The 15925-nt window shown below is 46.7% G+C and overlaps 1 long non-coding RNA gene across 1 annotated transcript in view; it reads left to right on the top strand.

Moving 5' to 3' along the window:
* The window catches only part of LOC114816482, a 53501-nt gene extending 37813 nt beyond the window's left edge, over window positions 1-15688 (top strand). The window contains exons 2-3 of the long non-coding RNA XR_003764262.1: window positions 14004-14198; window positions 15655-15688. This is a non-coding gene — a long non-coding RNA (uncharacterized LOC114816482). The remainder of the gene's footprint in view (window positions 1-14003; window positions 14199-15654) is intronic.
* Window positions 15689-15925: the final 237 nt, after the last annotated feature.

Genomic DNA, 15925 nt, shown 5'->3' on the forward strand with positions numbered 1-15925 from the left:
ATACCATTCTTTTCTACTGACAGGGATATACTATCCATACGTGCACATATGGTTGATTTCTATACCATACAGCAGGATTGAATTAGAGAGACTCAACATGGATTCTGAAAGGATTAAAATTCATGATGAATCCTGGAAATCCAAACAGAGCTTGGATTTTTTTTCACGGGATACAAAGGCCTTTTGTGCCTTAGAGAAAGAGTCATTCGTGCTTTAATATAAAATATTCAAATTGGAAAAAAACCCCACATTTTCAACGTGATGTAGTTGCAAAATATAAAATTGAATGAATAAAGACTCAGATTTATAGAGCACAAGAAACACTCTGCCCTCTGGGTATCTATGTGCCTGGCTCGGGAGAAATATTTGAGCCTAGAATAAGGTTTAGCCATTTCCAGGTTGCCTGCAAAATAAAAGCTAGGTTGTCAGTCGCAGGGAGGAGAGGTGAACTGGAGATAATATCCCAAACCAAGAGGCTTGCATCTAGATTTCCCCTATCTTTAATCTAGTTTAATATCTGTCTCCCCTCCTAGATGTTAAGCTTTCTATGGGCAGGAATCACACCTACCAAATCAGTTGTATTGTACTTTCCCAAGCACTTAATAGTGTTCTGCACCTAGAAAGCATTCAAGAAATAGCATTGATTGATTGAGATCCATGTTGTTGTAGGGATCTCTTTTAGAATTCTGGTTCTGGAATGGTTGCTTTGGTCTAAAATGGTTAACCAGCCATCTCTTCTTCCATATGAAGCAGCCTGGCCTAGTGGAAAGGGCCTGAGTCTAGGAGTCGGAGGACCTAGGTTCTAATCCCAGCTCTGCCAATTGCTTGCTGTGTGACCTTAGGCTAGTCACTTTACTTCTCTGTGTCTCAGTTATCTCATCTGTAAAATGGGGATTCAATATCTGTTCTTCCTCCTACCTAGACTGCGAGATCCATATAGGACAAGGATTGTGTCCACCCTTATTAACTTGTATCTACTCCAGTGCTTAGTACCATTAAAAAAAAAAAGTTTGGCTAGGGAGGAACAAAACAAGTGAGTTGAGGAGTAGTGCTTGACACATAGTAAGTGCTGAACAAATACCATCATTATTATTATGATACAGAGATCTGTGCAAAATGGGCCTGTGAAGAGTGGGTTAACATATCTGTCCCTAGGGCACATTCCCCCAAATGGCCCAATAATTAGTACCCACTGGCTCCTGGGATGTCTATCTTGAGCACAGAAGGGTCTCCGTCAAACCACTAGCATCCATGAGCTCTTCCCTGATGTGGTCTTGGAGTGAGTTGTTCTGGCAAAGCATTATGGAAAATGAGTCCTGCCCCAAAGACCTATTCTGGTTGTTCACTGCCCGTCTGAATGACAGAGACTCCTAGTCCATCTCCCTCTGTAATCCCACCGAACTCCCCAGCAGCCGAGTCCTAGCCCCACCCATCCGCTGCCTCCGTGCCCTTCCTGCTGTACTTCTCTGGCAGGAATGATGTTTTCCTGACTTTTTTTTTTTTAACATGGTGTCCCTGCCCAGCTCATATTCTGAATTCTTCTTCTAGCCCGTCACTCCATCTTGGCCTGGGAAAACGTGCCCGAAGAGGCAGTGGGAGCGATGTGTTTGGTCCACGTGTCCACGACTACGCACGCTTTTTTGCAAAGCGGAGGAAGGAGTTTTTCCTCTGAGCCATGGAATGATACTTTCCACATTCACATTTCTACCATTTCAGCAGCCAAGATTACAGTTGCCCAATACCAAGTTTCTGGTCAGATATGGTATTTATCAATGCTTAATAAGCGCTTCTTACGAGCCAAACTCTATGTTAAGCACTGGGAGAGGTACAAGATAATCAGGTCGGCCCCGGTCCCTGTTTCTCACGGGGCTCAAGGTCTAAGAGGTCTCTACAGATAGGAGGTATCATTACTGTTTTACAAATGAGGAAACAGGCTCAGAGACATTAAGTGACTTGCCCAAAGCTTCAAAGCAGGGTCTGAATGCTGAGATTAGAACCCACCTCTCCTCAGTCAATGGTATTTATTGAATGCTTATTATGTGCAGACTTCTTGATGTATGTTCTTTCCATTAGGCCCTGCTGTTACCTAGGTGAACCTGCATGTAACTATACTTTGTTTTAGTGCCCGTCTCTCTCACTAGACTTTATGCCCCATAAGTACAGGGATCGTGTCTACTAATCCTCTAGATTTCTCCCAAGAGCTTGCACTTGGATTTGCCTCCTTGTTTCCCCACTCAGCTCCACAGCACTTATATCCATAATTTATTTACATTCATGCCTGTCTCCCCCTCTAGACCATAAGCTCATTGTGGGCGGGGAACGTATCTACCAACCCCGTTATGTTATACTCTCCTCATCACTTAGTGCACTGCTCTACACATAGTGTTTGAGAAATACAATTGAGTGAGTGATTACAGTGTTCTGAACAGAATAGGCACCCATTATATACTTTCGATTGATTGACGTACACTGGGCATACATTCGGCTGAGTCACATTCCAGTGACAGGCGGTGTCCTCCGTGGGTGTGAATTCGAGCCCGAATTGAGGAAATGGGGCATGAGGGCTGGGCTCTGACGGTGGAAATTCCTGAGTATTTTCGTGCCCAGTTATTGTCCCTAGGGAGGCGAACTGCTTCATTTCGACAGATTGTACAGACCCTGGCCAACTAGGAGCGAGTGGAGAGGAGGCCAAATAGGCCTGTCCTCCTCCTCTGACTCGCTCCACACCCCGGCCAGCCGGCCCACGTGACCGGCCTGGAGTCAGTCCTCCCGCAGAACTGGGGTCTCTTCAACTCCCCCTCCCGTGCTCACCTCCTCTCCGGGCCTAACTCTCGATTCTCACCCCTCCCACTCCTCACTCCCACCGTCCCCGATCTGGAACTCCTTCTCCTTAATAATAATCATTGTGGTATTTCTTAAGTGCTTACCATGTGCCAGGCACTGGACTAAGCGCTGGGGTGGATGCAAGCTAAACAGGTTGGGCACAGTCCCTGTTCCACATGGGGCTCGCAGTCTCAATTCCTGTTTTATAGGTAGGTAACTGAGGCCAAGAGAAGTGAAGAGACTTGCCCAAGGAGACAAGTGGCAGAGCCATCCATGGCCTTCTGACTCCCAGTCCCATTTTCTAACCACTACACCATGCTGCTTCTCTCCAAAGCTGCCAGACAGACCCCCAGATCTCCCCATCTTCAAAGCCCTCCTGACACCCCCCCCCCCTCCAAGCGACATTCCTCGATTCATTTCTACCGTGCTCTAGGGCCTTCAGTCAATCGGTCTTGTTTATTGAGCTCCTGCAATACACAGTGCACTGCCCTAAGTGTTTGGGAGAGTACAGTTCCATTTTTATCTACAATTCCTGCTCACAGAGAACTTACAATCTGGCTGGGGAGATAGACACCTAAATGACAAATATTTGAGTAAATTTCTGATAGGTTATTATTTACTATTGTTATACCATAATAATTTTTATTAATAACAACAACAAAAATAATAATTGTGGTATTTGTTAAGCTTTTATTATGTACCAGGCACTGTTCTAAGCGCTGGGGTGGATACAAGTAAATCCAGTTGGATGCAGTCCCTGTCCCCCATGGGCTTTACAACTTTAATCCCCATTTTACAGATGAGGTAACTGAGGCACAGAGAAATGAAGTGACTTGCCCAAGGTCACCCAGCAGATATATGGCGGAGCCAGGATTAGAACCTAGGTCCTTCTTACTTCCAGGCCCCTGCTCTATCCATTAGGCAACGATGCTTCTCCACAGTCCCCTATGGGGAGGATGGGAATGTGTCCAGGGATCAGGGGCAGGGGTGGGGGAATGGAAATGGAAATCCAGGCCTGGTCTAGTCTTCTCCATCCATAGTTTCTGCCACACTGGGCTCAGGAGCCCCCAGGACCCTTCCCCGGCAAAGAACAGAGAAAGAGGCGAAGGAAAGGGCTGGCAAGGGAGCTTCCAGCCGCCCAGATGTTAAAGCGTGTCTCCGTAGTGCTAGGGCACCTTCCTGAGTCTCTTGCCTGGTGAGCCCGGCTTGGTCTGGCCCCGCTCTCTCCTGGGCACCGGCATCTGCAGAAAAATGCAAAGAATGCACTCGCCCCCCACCCTGCCCCCGGCTCTCCCACATATTTGTCACAGCTTTCATGGGCCGCATTCTGTGGGAAGGCAAAGGCTGCTCACGGCCCTGTCTGGGCCACACGTGGCACTCCGTGGCCAGTGGGCCCGACCCCAGAGTCAGTCTCTCCGGTCACAAGTTTCACCTCGCCCTTTGAGGCAAGAGCCCGAAGAAACAATTGGGAGTCTGTGCTGGGCCCAAAGGCCGGCGGGCTGAATGTAGTCCTGTATTCACGGTGGATGCACAGGGCGGATTTAAGAATATACAACTATGTTTGTAGCCCTATCCTAGGGCCCCAACCACAGAAACGAGAGCGGCAAGGACCCCTCTAAAATGTGACAGGTGGATTGTAGAATCTGGCTCTTGGCCGTGCCCCGTGGGCCCCTTGCCCGCCATCTTACCTCCGGTCGGGTGGCCACGACAACAAGTCTCAAATACCCTCGGCCGGCGCTGTAGACTACTGTAGGGGCGTCTCAGGGACATACATGGAAAGGTTCTTGGCAGAAATTTGCAGAGCCTGTCTACCCAGGGGGAGGGGGCTTCTTGACCCCTCTCACTCCCCCCTTAGCCCTAGAGTCTCTACGTTGCCCTCCCAAGTCCCTGAGATTTAGCATTCGATGGCAGGAGCCGTGGCAGAGGGAGGATTGGCACCAAAAATGGCAAAGCTGGATGGAAGGGCATCCAGGGCCATATGAGGACCAGACTGGGACAGTAATAATGATAATAATAATTTTGATATTTGTTAAACACTTGCTATGTGCTGGGAACTGTATTAAGCACTGGGGCACTGTAATAAGCGCTGGAGTATTCACTCATTCAATAGTATTTATTGAGCGCTTACTATGTGCAGAGCACTGTACTAAACACTTGGAATGGACAAATCGGTAACAGATAGAGACAGTCCCTGCCCTTTGACGGGGCCCTAGTGGAAAGAGCACGGGCCTGGGAATCAGAAGGACCTGGGCTCTAATCCTGGCTCTGCCACTTGTCTGCTGGGTGACCTTGGACAAGTCACTTCACTTCTCTGTGTCTCAATTACCTCATCTGTAAAATGGGGATTAAGACCGTGAGCCCCATGTGGGACAGCGACTGTGTCCAACCTAATTAGCTTGTACTATCCCAGCGTTTAGTTCAGGGCCTGGTATATAATCAATCCTTAACAAGTGCCATTATTATTATCAGTAATTATTAATTATTATTAACAGTGATAATGATAATAGTAAGGACCCACGTTCTAATTCTGGCTCTGCCAATTGTCTGCTGTGTGATCTTGGACAAGCCACTTCACTTCTCTGGGCTTCATCTGTGAAATGGGAATTAAGACTGTGAGCCCCATGTGGGACATGGACTGTGTCCAACCTGATTAACTTGTATCTACCCCAACGCTTAGTACAGTCCCTGGCACATAGTAAGCGCTAACACATACCATTAAAAATGGGTGGGGTGTTGTAAAAGAAATTGAGGAGCTGCTGATCTACTTTGGGACCAAGAGCTGTTAACCAAGCCAGGCAGCTTGGGGGGGCAGGGGGCGTTTGATTCTATTTGAAAATAGTAACGAGGGAGTTTCCTCAGCAAGCACTGTGCGCTTCTGTCTCCATTTCCTTCCCTGAGAGACCTGTTGTAGGGAGAGAGGGAGGGCTTGGGCCATTCCATTAGTTCTGTGTCTTCTTGGCTTGTTTGTAAATCCTGGAGGGTGAGAATGCTTCGGAGGAAGAGGAGAACATGCATGTAAAAAGTGCATTTGGCTCTCTCCAAGCCCAGAACTAAATGGGCTGAGATCTGTATCTCCCTAGATTCCCCATAAAAGGAATTGCTTCTCTTACCATTTATATTCCTTTTCCCCATGCATTTTTTTATCCGACTCCTTTTAAGGTCTTTCTTTCAGACCCAATTCCAGAAGGCTTTTTCATGACTGAAAATGCTTAGAAGGATGCTTTTAAGACTTTGGGAAAGTATTGTAATTTAGGAAATCCAATTTCAGGGGCACTGAAGTGATTTTCTTATCCTGAAAGCTTCCCAGTTGCCTCAGTGTCTCCCTTCCTGGAGCTGAGGGGCTTTAACTGTGTTGGTGTTTGCGGGGCTATCACATCACTTCCCAGCAGCCTTGGTGGCTCCCACTTTGCCTTTCTGGGTATCCAGTACTCTCAAGATGAAAATTCATGGATTCTAATCCCAGCTCCGCTACTCTCCTGCTTTGGAGCCGGGATTAGAACCCACATCCTCTGACTCCTAAGCCTGTGATCTTGCCACTAGGCCATGTCAATCAATTATATATATTGAGTGCTTATTGTGTGCAGAGCCTTGTACCAAGTGCTTGGAGAGTACAGTGCGACAGGGTTGGTAGACACATTCCCTGCCCACAACGAGTTTACAGTCTAGAGGGGGAGACAGACATTAATATAAATAAATAAATTATGGATATGGACATAAGTGCTGTGGGGCTGAGGTGGGTGGGGTGAAGAGAGAAGCAGCATGGCCTAGTGGCAAGAGCACGGGCTTGGGAGTCAGAGGAGGTGGGTTCTAATCCCGGTTCCACCACTTGTCTGCTCTATGACCTTGGGCAAATCGCTTCACTTCTCTTTGCCTCAAGTACCTCATCTGTACAATGGGGAATAAGACTGCAAGCCCCATGTGGGACAGGGACTGTGTCCAACCTGATTACTTTGAATGTTCCCCAGTGCTTAGAACAGTGCCCGGCACATGGTAAGTGTTTAACAAATACCATAATTATTATTCTTATTTTAATAGAGGGAGCAGATCAGGGTGACACAGAAGGTAGTGGGAGCTGAGGGGATTTGTAAGGTGCAGAACAAGGTGTGCTATACAAAAGTGTCAATAAAGTCAAAAAAGAGAAATGGAATCATGTCCACCAACTGTATTGTACTCTCCCAAGTGCTTAATGCAGTGCTCTCCACAAAGTAAGCACTCAATAAATACCAGTGATTGATGGTAGATTGCTAATTTAAAGTGAATCAGAAATATAGTGCTTGCCCAAAACATCTGACGTGAAAGTGGAGATGTATTAGCGGCTGCTGAAGGTTGCGTGGCCTAGTGGATAGAGCACGGGCCTGGGAATCAGGAAGACCTGGGTTGTAATCTCAGCTCTGCCACTTGTCTGCTCCGTGACCTTGGGCAAGTCACTTTACTTCTCTGTTCATCAGTTACCTTATCTGTGAAATGGGGTTCCCATGTGGGACATAGACTGTGTCCAACCTTGTATCAACCCCAGTACAGTCCAGTAGTTGCTGGCACGTAGAAAGTGTTTAACAAATACCATTAAAAAAAAGGCTCTCCCCTTTCCTCAGAATTGGTCAGGTCCCTGTCCCTTGGGCACCCATTTTTACAAGAGCCCCCAAAGACAAAGAGAGGATCTGAAAAATGGTGGCTGAAATCATTTAGAAGATTAGAAATTGGGATCACTAGTGAGAACAGATCAGTATTAACTTCAGAAGTCATCAAGAGGAATGGGGATTACGTAATGACCAGGGAATACTTACAACTCTCTCCTTCTACAGAACAAGAATTGGGGATTTACACTGCAACAATAGGTATTTAGGTCAGAAGTAAGGAAGAATTTGCTAAGCACTGTAATGGGCCATGGCAGAAGACTGGGAGCAGTCCTGCTTAGATAAGTTCAAGACTAAAATAATCACTTGTCTAAATGCATGATGTGCCTCAAAAAACCCCTAACTCTAAATAGGTGATGATGATGATGATGGTACTTATTAAGCACTTACTATGTGCAAAGCACTGTTCTAAGCTCTGGAGTAGGTACAAGGTAATCAGGTTGCCCCACGTGGGGCTCACTGCCTTATTCCCCATTTTACAGATGAGGTAACTGAGGTGCAGAGAAGTTAAGTGATTTGCCCAAAGTCACACAGCTGATAAATGGTGGAGCTGGGATTAGAGCCCACAATCTGTGACTTCCAAGCCTGGGCTCTTTCCACTGAGACATGCTGCTCCCACAGTGTGGGACTGGACTCCATACAAACCACACACATTGGAAGAGAGAAATGTTTCAGACATGAAATCTCCCACATTCTCTGGCGGGAAAGAATGCTGGGAAAGAGAGCGTGGTCTCCTTTCTCTGCGGACAGACCAAAAATCGAGTCCTTGCAACAATGCTTAACTAGTTCAGTGTGTGTCTGAAGAATTCTGTGGGGCAGTTAGTGTAAACACAGGGACCAGGGCCAAAGACCGAGGATAGAGCAGCTGTAAGAGATTTACATGAAAGTTAAAAGATTAGTCCAGTTCCAAGGGAAGACAGGAAATACCCACATGCATATCTTAGTTTCCTCTTTCTCTCCTCCTTTTCCTTGGCTCTCTATCTCCTGTGTTCTTTTGCCTGGTGGAGCAGCAGCTCTAGGGTTTTTCCTCCTGAAAAAAACCGAGCCGATTATCAACATTTCTCCTTAATCCCTCTAAAGCCAAATGTATGAAAGGTCAGAGGTCAAAGTGCACGTCACCAGAAGGGCAGCTGCTATAGTCCCCAGGGGACGATGTACATTCTTTTGCAAGCATTCCTTTTCTTCATGACATCATCAAAGATTAGAGGCTGATATAGCCTTCAGCTGGAGAGTGTAAAGCGCTTTGAGAATTCGCAGAAAGAATTGTCCCTTCCTAAGGGTTCATGGCCTGTAAGCTATCAAAACACTGATAGTAGATGCCTACTAGAATCTGGTTGGCTATCAGAAACTGCTTCACTCAGGGGAATTACAATAGGGGTCATTATAGTGTAACACATTCCTTGGTAGAATGCAAACAAATTCCCTGGCATTTAATTCTAGTCCATTTGGCTACATTTATTAAGACATCAGGACCGGCTTATCCATCTTTTAGCAACATTCCCACAGATTTCATCTGGATGTTGCATATTACCAAACTGTTTTGTTAAAGCAAAAAGTTCAGGAGGAAACTTTGCCAATCATGTGGCTGTTTAACTTAAAGCATTTTGAGAAAATTAGGTGCTGATTAACAAGTTACCAATTTGTGTCACCAATAGAAAATTGGGGAAAATTATATATGTATGTAAGCTCATGTCTACCAACTCTGTTACACTGTACTCTCCCAATCGAGAAATACAAGTGTTCTGCACACCACAAGCACTCCCTAAGTACCATGGATTGATTGATGTATGTACTTGTCAATGGGGTCCACTTTGAGGGCGAAGGACAACTCTCTCTCCTTTCCTTTTTCTCTTTCCTCTCTCATCCTTTCTCATTCCCCTCTTCTCTCCACTCTTAAAATAATCAGCACTTCTCCAACAATGAAGGAAATTGAAATTTAACCATCGACAAGTCAGTGATTGAAAAATCCCAGAAGAGCAAGAGAAAGGGCCTGGGGTTGATTATTGATGTGAACCATGCTTGATCTGTTTGATTCCTGTGATTGGATTTGGCTGTGCTTAACTGTTTCACGGTTGGCTTTTTATTACAATATTATTATTTCCCTCATCCATAAAATGGGGATTAAGACTGTGAGCCCTGTATGGGACAGGGACTGAGTTCAACTGGATTATCTTGATTTAACCCAGCGCTTAGAACAGTGCCTGACACATAGTAAGTGCCTAACAAATGCCATCATTATTATTATTGCCCATCTAATTTTCAAATGCAAGCTGAGTAGCCATTTTCACTTTGTTTCTTAAAATGAACTTTAGAAAGTGCTGCATTTTGATTTTAAAAGACTCATGACTCAACATATATTCCAATTTCATGATATCTTGTCACTCGGGATTCAAGTACTCAGTGAAAAGATTACCCCTTGACCTCTTTATAGTTTTACTTGTGTACATCTGCAGAAACGAGCTCTTGTTAGGTTGCAGAATTCTCACTTTTGGCAGAAAGTTTCTATTTGCTCCCAAACCCAGGACAAAATTTGAAAGAAAAACATGAGGGGGAGGGAAAAAAAAAATCTTCTCAGCAGCTGTCCTGATAGTCTGACAAATTGGAGTACATTTTGGTTTATATTTCATTAGTTTTTCCATCGAGTTGATTTGTTTTTTGGATAGAGTTTATGTTACTACAGAAAAAAACCCAAAGTTGCATATCTAAACCCTCCCTGGTGACAAACACTTTTAAATTTGGGATTATGAATGAGTTCTGACTCCATTTTCTTGGCTAGAAAGAGGGGTCAGAGTCAATGCATTGGGAGTTGTTTTTCTGAGTGGGCTGAAGTGAAGGTGGAACTTGGAGGGTGTGAGGCCAATAAACTAATCATCATAATGATTTTGCAGCAGGTGGTCTCTCTTGGCACATTTTGTAAACAGGGTAGGTAAGAGTCTAAACACAGGCTTTCAGGAAGTTAACCTCCCAAAGGCTCCATTTTTACCATTTCATTTCTCTCTGAATGACAACCTTCCTGCCGCAACCCCATAGACAATAAGAAATGGGAAAATAAGAAGCACAAAGCCCTGAATGGAAATCACAGTCAATTAATCAACTAATAGTATTTGTTGAGCACTTACTATATGCAGAGCACTGTACCAAGCCTTGGGAGAGGACAGTACAATAGATTTGGTAGGCATTATTCCTTCCCTCAAATAGTTTATAGTCTAGAGAGGGAGGCAGATATTCAAATAAGTTACAGAAAGGGGAAAGGAGTACAGTGCAAAGAGATGGTGAACATGATTCCTTATCACAAGGAACTTACTGTCAAACAAGCAGCTTGGCCTAGTGGAAAGAGCCCGGGGCCTGGGAGTCAGAGGACCTACATTCAAATCCCAGATCTTCCAATTGCTTGCCCTGTGTGCTCTGTGATATCACTTAACTTCTCTGTGCCTCAGTTTCCTCAACTGTAAAATTGGGATTAAATACCTGTTCTCCCTCCTACTTAAACTGTGAGCCCCATGCGAGACAGGGACTGTGTCTGACCTGATTAACATGCACTTATCCCGGTGCTTAGAACAGTGTTTGACACATAGTAAGCGCCTAACAAATATTGTTTTCTTGAAATTGTCAAAAAAAAAAAAAGGCCCTGAGCTCTCTCTGCACAGAAGAGTGCTGTGAGGGATGCTAGGGGCCCAGATTTGGGGGTACCTTAAGGTGGATGGGGCCAGGACCCTCGACGGTGTCTTTGTAGGAGATGATCCTGGAAATGACCCCCACTCTGGAACAGGACGGACAGCCAGCCCCCATACTTTGCTCCTCTGGTACTCACCTTCTCACTGTGCCTCCATCTTACCTGCCTCGCCACCGACCCCTGGCCCACACCCTGCCTCTGGCCTGGAACACCCTCCCTCCTCAAATCCGCCAGACAATTCCTCTCCCCTGTTTCAAAGCCCAACTGAAGTACCATCTCCTCCTCCAAGAGGCCTTCCCAAACCAAGCCCCATTTTTCCTCATCTCCCACTCCCTTCTGCATCACCCTGACTTGCTCCCCTTGCTCTCCTGATCCCTCCCAGCTCCACAACACTTAGGTATATACCTGTAATTTTATTTATTTGTACTGATGTCTGTCTCCCCACCTCTAGACTGTGCACTCATTGTGGGCAGGGAATTTTACTGTTTATTGTTGTATTGGACTTTCCCAAGCGCTTAGTACAGTGCTCTGCACACAGTAAGCACTTAATAAATATGATTAAATGAATGAATGAAAAGGATGGCCCTTGGAGATGCTTGGAACCCACAAGACGTCTCCCTGCTTCCCCAACCATTACTCTGCTGGGATCCACTGGAGTGGGGGGCCATAGCGAAGCCATTTTCCATTCTGTTTCCATTATATTTTGTCCAGGTCTGTGGGGGGTGGGAGGTGGGAAGGAGGGGTTCTCTCAGTGAAAGGAGCTGGTCTGTGGAATACATCCTTGGCTTGGTTCCTAAGAATAATAATTATGGTATTTGTTAAGTGCTTACTATGTACCAGGAGAGGCTTTGGGAAGATTGGGAAGTCATCAGAGGCAGCAGAAAAAGCGTAACCGGTCCTCCACATGGCAGACCCAGCAGCATAGAAAGGAACCGTCTTTAAGTGCACAAATGTGGAACAGCGTGTCAGCCACCCCCACATGCCTTGTAAATGTCCTTTCTGAGCCCTAAGAACAGCTGTGTACAGCCGTACATGTACACGAGTTACCTCAGGCTGCGGAGATAGCCCTGCTCCAAATTCCCCTGATCCCACGCCCTGAACTAGCTCTTTTCCCCTTTTGAACCCCAGCAGATTCTGCCGGGAGCGCGGTGGGGGTGGGCAGAAAGATGTTCTCAACAAACCGGGACACCTAGGAGGCTTGGAGGAATAGTGATAAATTCTCTCTCCTTTTTTTTTTTTTTTGAGTGAAAAATATGGGTTTGATTGTCATAGGAGAAGGAAAATTCTGTGTTTGTCCTGCAGGGAAGATTTGTAGTGCTCAAGTGGTTTTTATCAGACAGTGACTGACTGAAGCAAATATCCCCGCTTGCAAAAATGGGCCTCGCCTGCATAATAATTGTGCTATTTTATTAAGCACTTACTATGTGTCAAAACAGCATGTTGAGCACTGGGTTAGATCCAAAATAGTCAGATTGGACCCAGGCCCCATCTCTCACAGGACTCACATTCTGAGAAGTGGGGAGAGCCAGTTTCTTATCCCCGTTCTACTGACGAGGAAACTGTGGCCCACAGAGATTAAGTGACTTAATAATTTTGGAATTTGTTAAGCACTTACTGTATGCCAATAGCAGCCGGGTGGCAGAGTATGAACTAGGACCCAGATTTTCTGTCTTCCAGTCTCACACGCTCTCCGTTACCCCACACTAGGAAAGACCCATCAGAGGCAAATGGATCTGTTTATTGTCCTAGTGTACTCTCCCAAGCGCATAGTATAGTGCTTTGCACACAGTAAGCGCTCAATAAATACGATTGAATGAAGGAATGAGTGTTGCTATGTTATTGCATCAGCTGGCAGGGAGCCCAACAGGGCACAGAGAAATACGTTACCAGTGCTCTCCGTAGGGGGTATCAGTCAAATTCATTGATTCAATAGTATTTAATGAGCGCTTACTATGTGCAGAGCACAATACTGAGTGCTTGGAATGTACAATCTGGCAACAGATAGAGACAATCCCTGCCCAATGATGGGCTCACAGTCTAATTCTTCCCTCCACCTGATTTCTCATTGGTTTGACTGGATGCCTTTCAGGCCTGTCTGCCCCAGGACCGAGGTTAATTAGCATGAGTGGAATTTACATGCTTGCTGGCAGACCAAGTCTGTCATCTGGATATTTACTGGCTATGAAAAAGATGCAAAGAATCCCTATGTGCAGGAAGACTGGAAGCATTTGATCCTGCTCCCTTCCAGCATGCACCCAACCGCAAATAGGCCAGGGCTATAGATAGAATCCTTCCTGACTTCTGTGGTGGCAATCTATTTGCAATACGGTAATGTAAGTTCTCCCGTGGAGAATTAACAGGAAGAATGCCCATCCTCAAAGCTCCCTGTATGTCTGTGGAAATTCAACCCGAAATACCTACAACCGCGCGCCTTCTCCACCTTCCTCCTGGCACACCCGAGGACTCTCCTGGCAGAGTCTGTTAACTCCCCTTTGCCTAGGTGAAAAAAAAAAACCAAAACTAAAACCCCCCAAATCCTGCAGCTAATCTTAGCCTTCAGCAGGGACCAGATCTTCAAGGGTGGATCAATTCCTAGGAGGTAGAACTTCCCAGCTGTCTGCTTGGAAATGTTTCACCCCCTTCTCCCCACCACCTGAAGCAACACAACCCCTCCCCTTCACCCACCACCTGTGCAGTGAAACAGCTGTCAGTGTGGCTGTGAGGGTGTCTTTCTCTGATCCTGGAGGGGTGGGGGGCTGGGAGGGAGGTATTCATCCAGAGTCATGAGATCTTGGACTGGTGAAATGCCTTGGCTAGAAAATTTTTTTTTGCAAGAGGTAAGAGTGTAATTTTCTCCTAATTTTGCCAATCAGGACTGTTATTCCAGAGGACCAGGTGAATGGCAGTGACTGCACAACCCTCCAAACACCCGTGTGAGAGAGTGAATTTAATTTCTCCTCGTGGACCTGGATCCCAAGTGCTATTCCTGGCTTTTGAGTCAAACCTCTGGGACTCTGATTTTCATCTGGAAATTTGGGGTGGACGGTGGCCCAGTTGGAGGGGATTGGGTAAGTGCTGATCTTTCCCCCCTTACTCTCAGCTTGCTCTTTGTCCTCTGACTATAAGAAACTCCAACTTTGAATGTCATGGTCTAAGGAGGAGATGAAAGTTTTTTCTTAAGAATTTACACACACTCACTTTCAACCCGCTGGCCATTCTTCATTCTGACCAGTTGGTTTTAGGGATGGTTAAATATAATAGTTATATTAAGATATTACTCTGCAAAACACTGGGGTGAGCACGGGGTGAGAACAGCCCTTTTCTCTGGCCGTTCTTTAGATTCATTCAATTGTATTTATTGAGCACTTACTATGTGCAGAGCACTGTACTAAGCGCTTGGAAAGTACAGTTTGGCAACAGAGACAATACCTACCCAACAACGGGCTCATAGTCATCACCTAGCTGGACAGAGCCTTGGGGAGCCTCCCCAGACTTCTAAAATAATTGACAGCAAGGGGAAGGTACGGATGAATGATGTCTTTATTGGGGCAGGGGGGCTCAAACTACGGACTATGGGTCAGTCATCCCTATGACCCAAGGGGGACTGAAATCACAGGCCAAGAAACCCCAGCTGAGCGTGGGAGTAAGAGTGAGAGCAACACAGAGAATCTGAGAGCTGATGGAAATTTGAAATAGTCTTCCAGCCCACCAGATGCTGCTCTGGTCTGCCCCCAAACCGACCTGGGTGAGAAGCAGTAGGTGGAGCTGTGGGAAATGGCATTTCCAAGTTTTATTACGGGCCTAACGGTCCTTTCTGCTGGCCGCCTTTCAAGACCCACCCACGTGGGCCTGGGCTAATTGCCTGGCTGCGCAGGAAGTCCCGCCTTAAGGGCTCAAATAGGGGTGTCTTTGGTTTCAGAATGATGAAAAAGGGGGTGTAGGAAGAGAAAAGCGCCTTTTGGGAGCATCATGAACCTTGACTTAAAAAGGGGAATCGATTCGTGTTCCTAGAACGAGGGCTACTGGTTTGTGTTTCTTGCAAAAGGGCACCAAATAGGCTGCCCAGCTCCCTCCCCAAGGGTGATCTTTGCGGTGGTCTTTCTCCCTCTTTGCGGGGTGGGGGGGGTTGCACTCCCCCCTAGGCCTAGCCCATCATGTGCCCCCCAGGCCAGGGGTTTTGGGGGCGAGGGGGCGGGCCGAGCCTGGCCGTTTTTGGCTGCACAAAGGGACGTTTTTTGCCCGGAGCCTCTGGCACTTGGCAGGACGGCGGCTCCGGGGGTGGGGCCGGGCAGAGACGTGCGGGGAGACACGCGCTGCACCCCGGCCTTCGCACCTCTGCCCCGGGGGGCGGGGGGGATGTCCTCTGCCACCATAAGGTCATCTCCTATCTAATAATAATTCATACTAACGATGGTATTTGGTAAGGTCTTGTTCTGTGCCAGGCACTGTTCTAGGTGCTGGGGTGGATACAAGGTCATCAGGTTGTCCCATGTGGGGCTCACAGTCTTCACCCCCATTTTTCAGATGCGGTAACTGAAGCCCAGAGAAGTGAAGCGACTTGCCCAAGACACACAGCAGGCAAGTGGTGGTGGCGGGATTAGAACCCACGTCCTCTGACTCCCCAGCCCGGGCTCTTCCCAGTAGGGCATTTTGCCCTCGGAAGTCCAGGGACGGAGGGGAGCGGAAAATTGGGGGGCCACGGAGGGGAACGTGGCATAGGGACTGTGCCCAACCCCATTTGCTTGTTTCCTCCCCAGCGCTTAGCACAGTGCGGGACGCATAGTAAATGCTTAAA

This window comes from Ornithorhynchus anatinus, chromosome 14 (assembly GCF_004115215.2).
Source record: "Ornithorhynchus anatinus isolate Pmale09 chromosome 14, mOrnAna1.pri.v4, whole genome shotgun sequence".
Lineage (NCBI taxonomy): Eukaryota > Metazoa > Chordata > Mammalia > Monotremata > Ornithorhynchidae > Ornithorhynchus > Ornithorhynchus anatinus.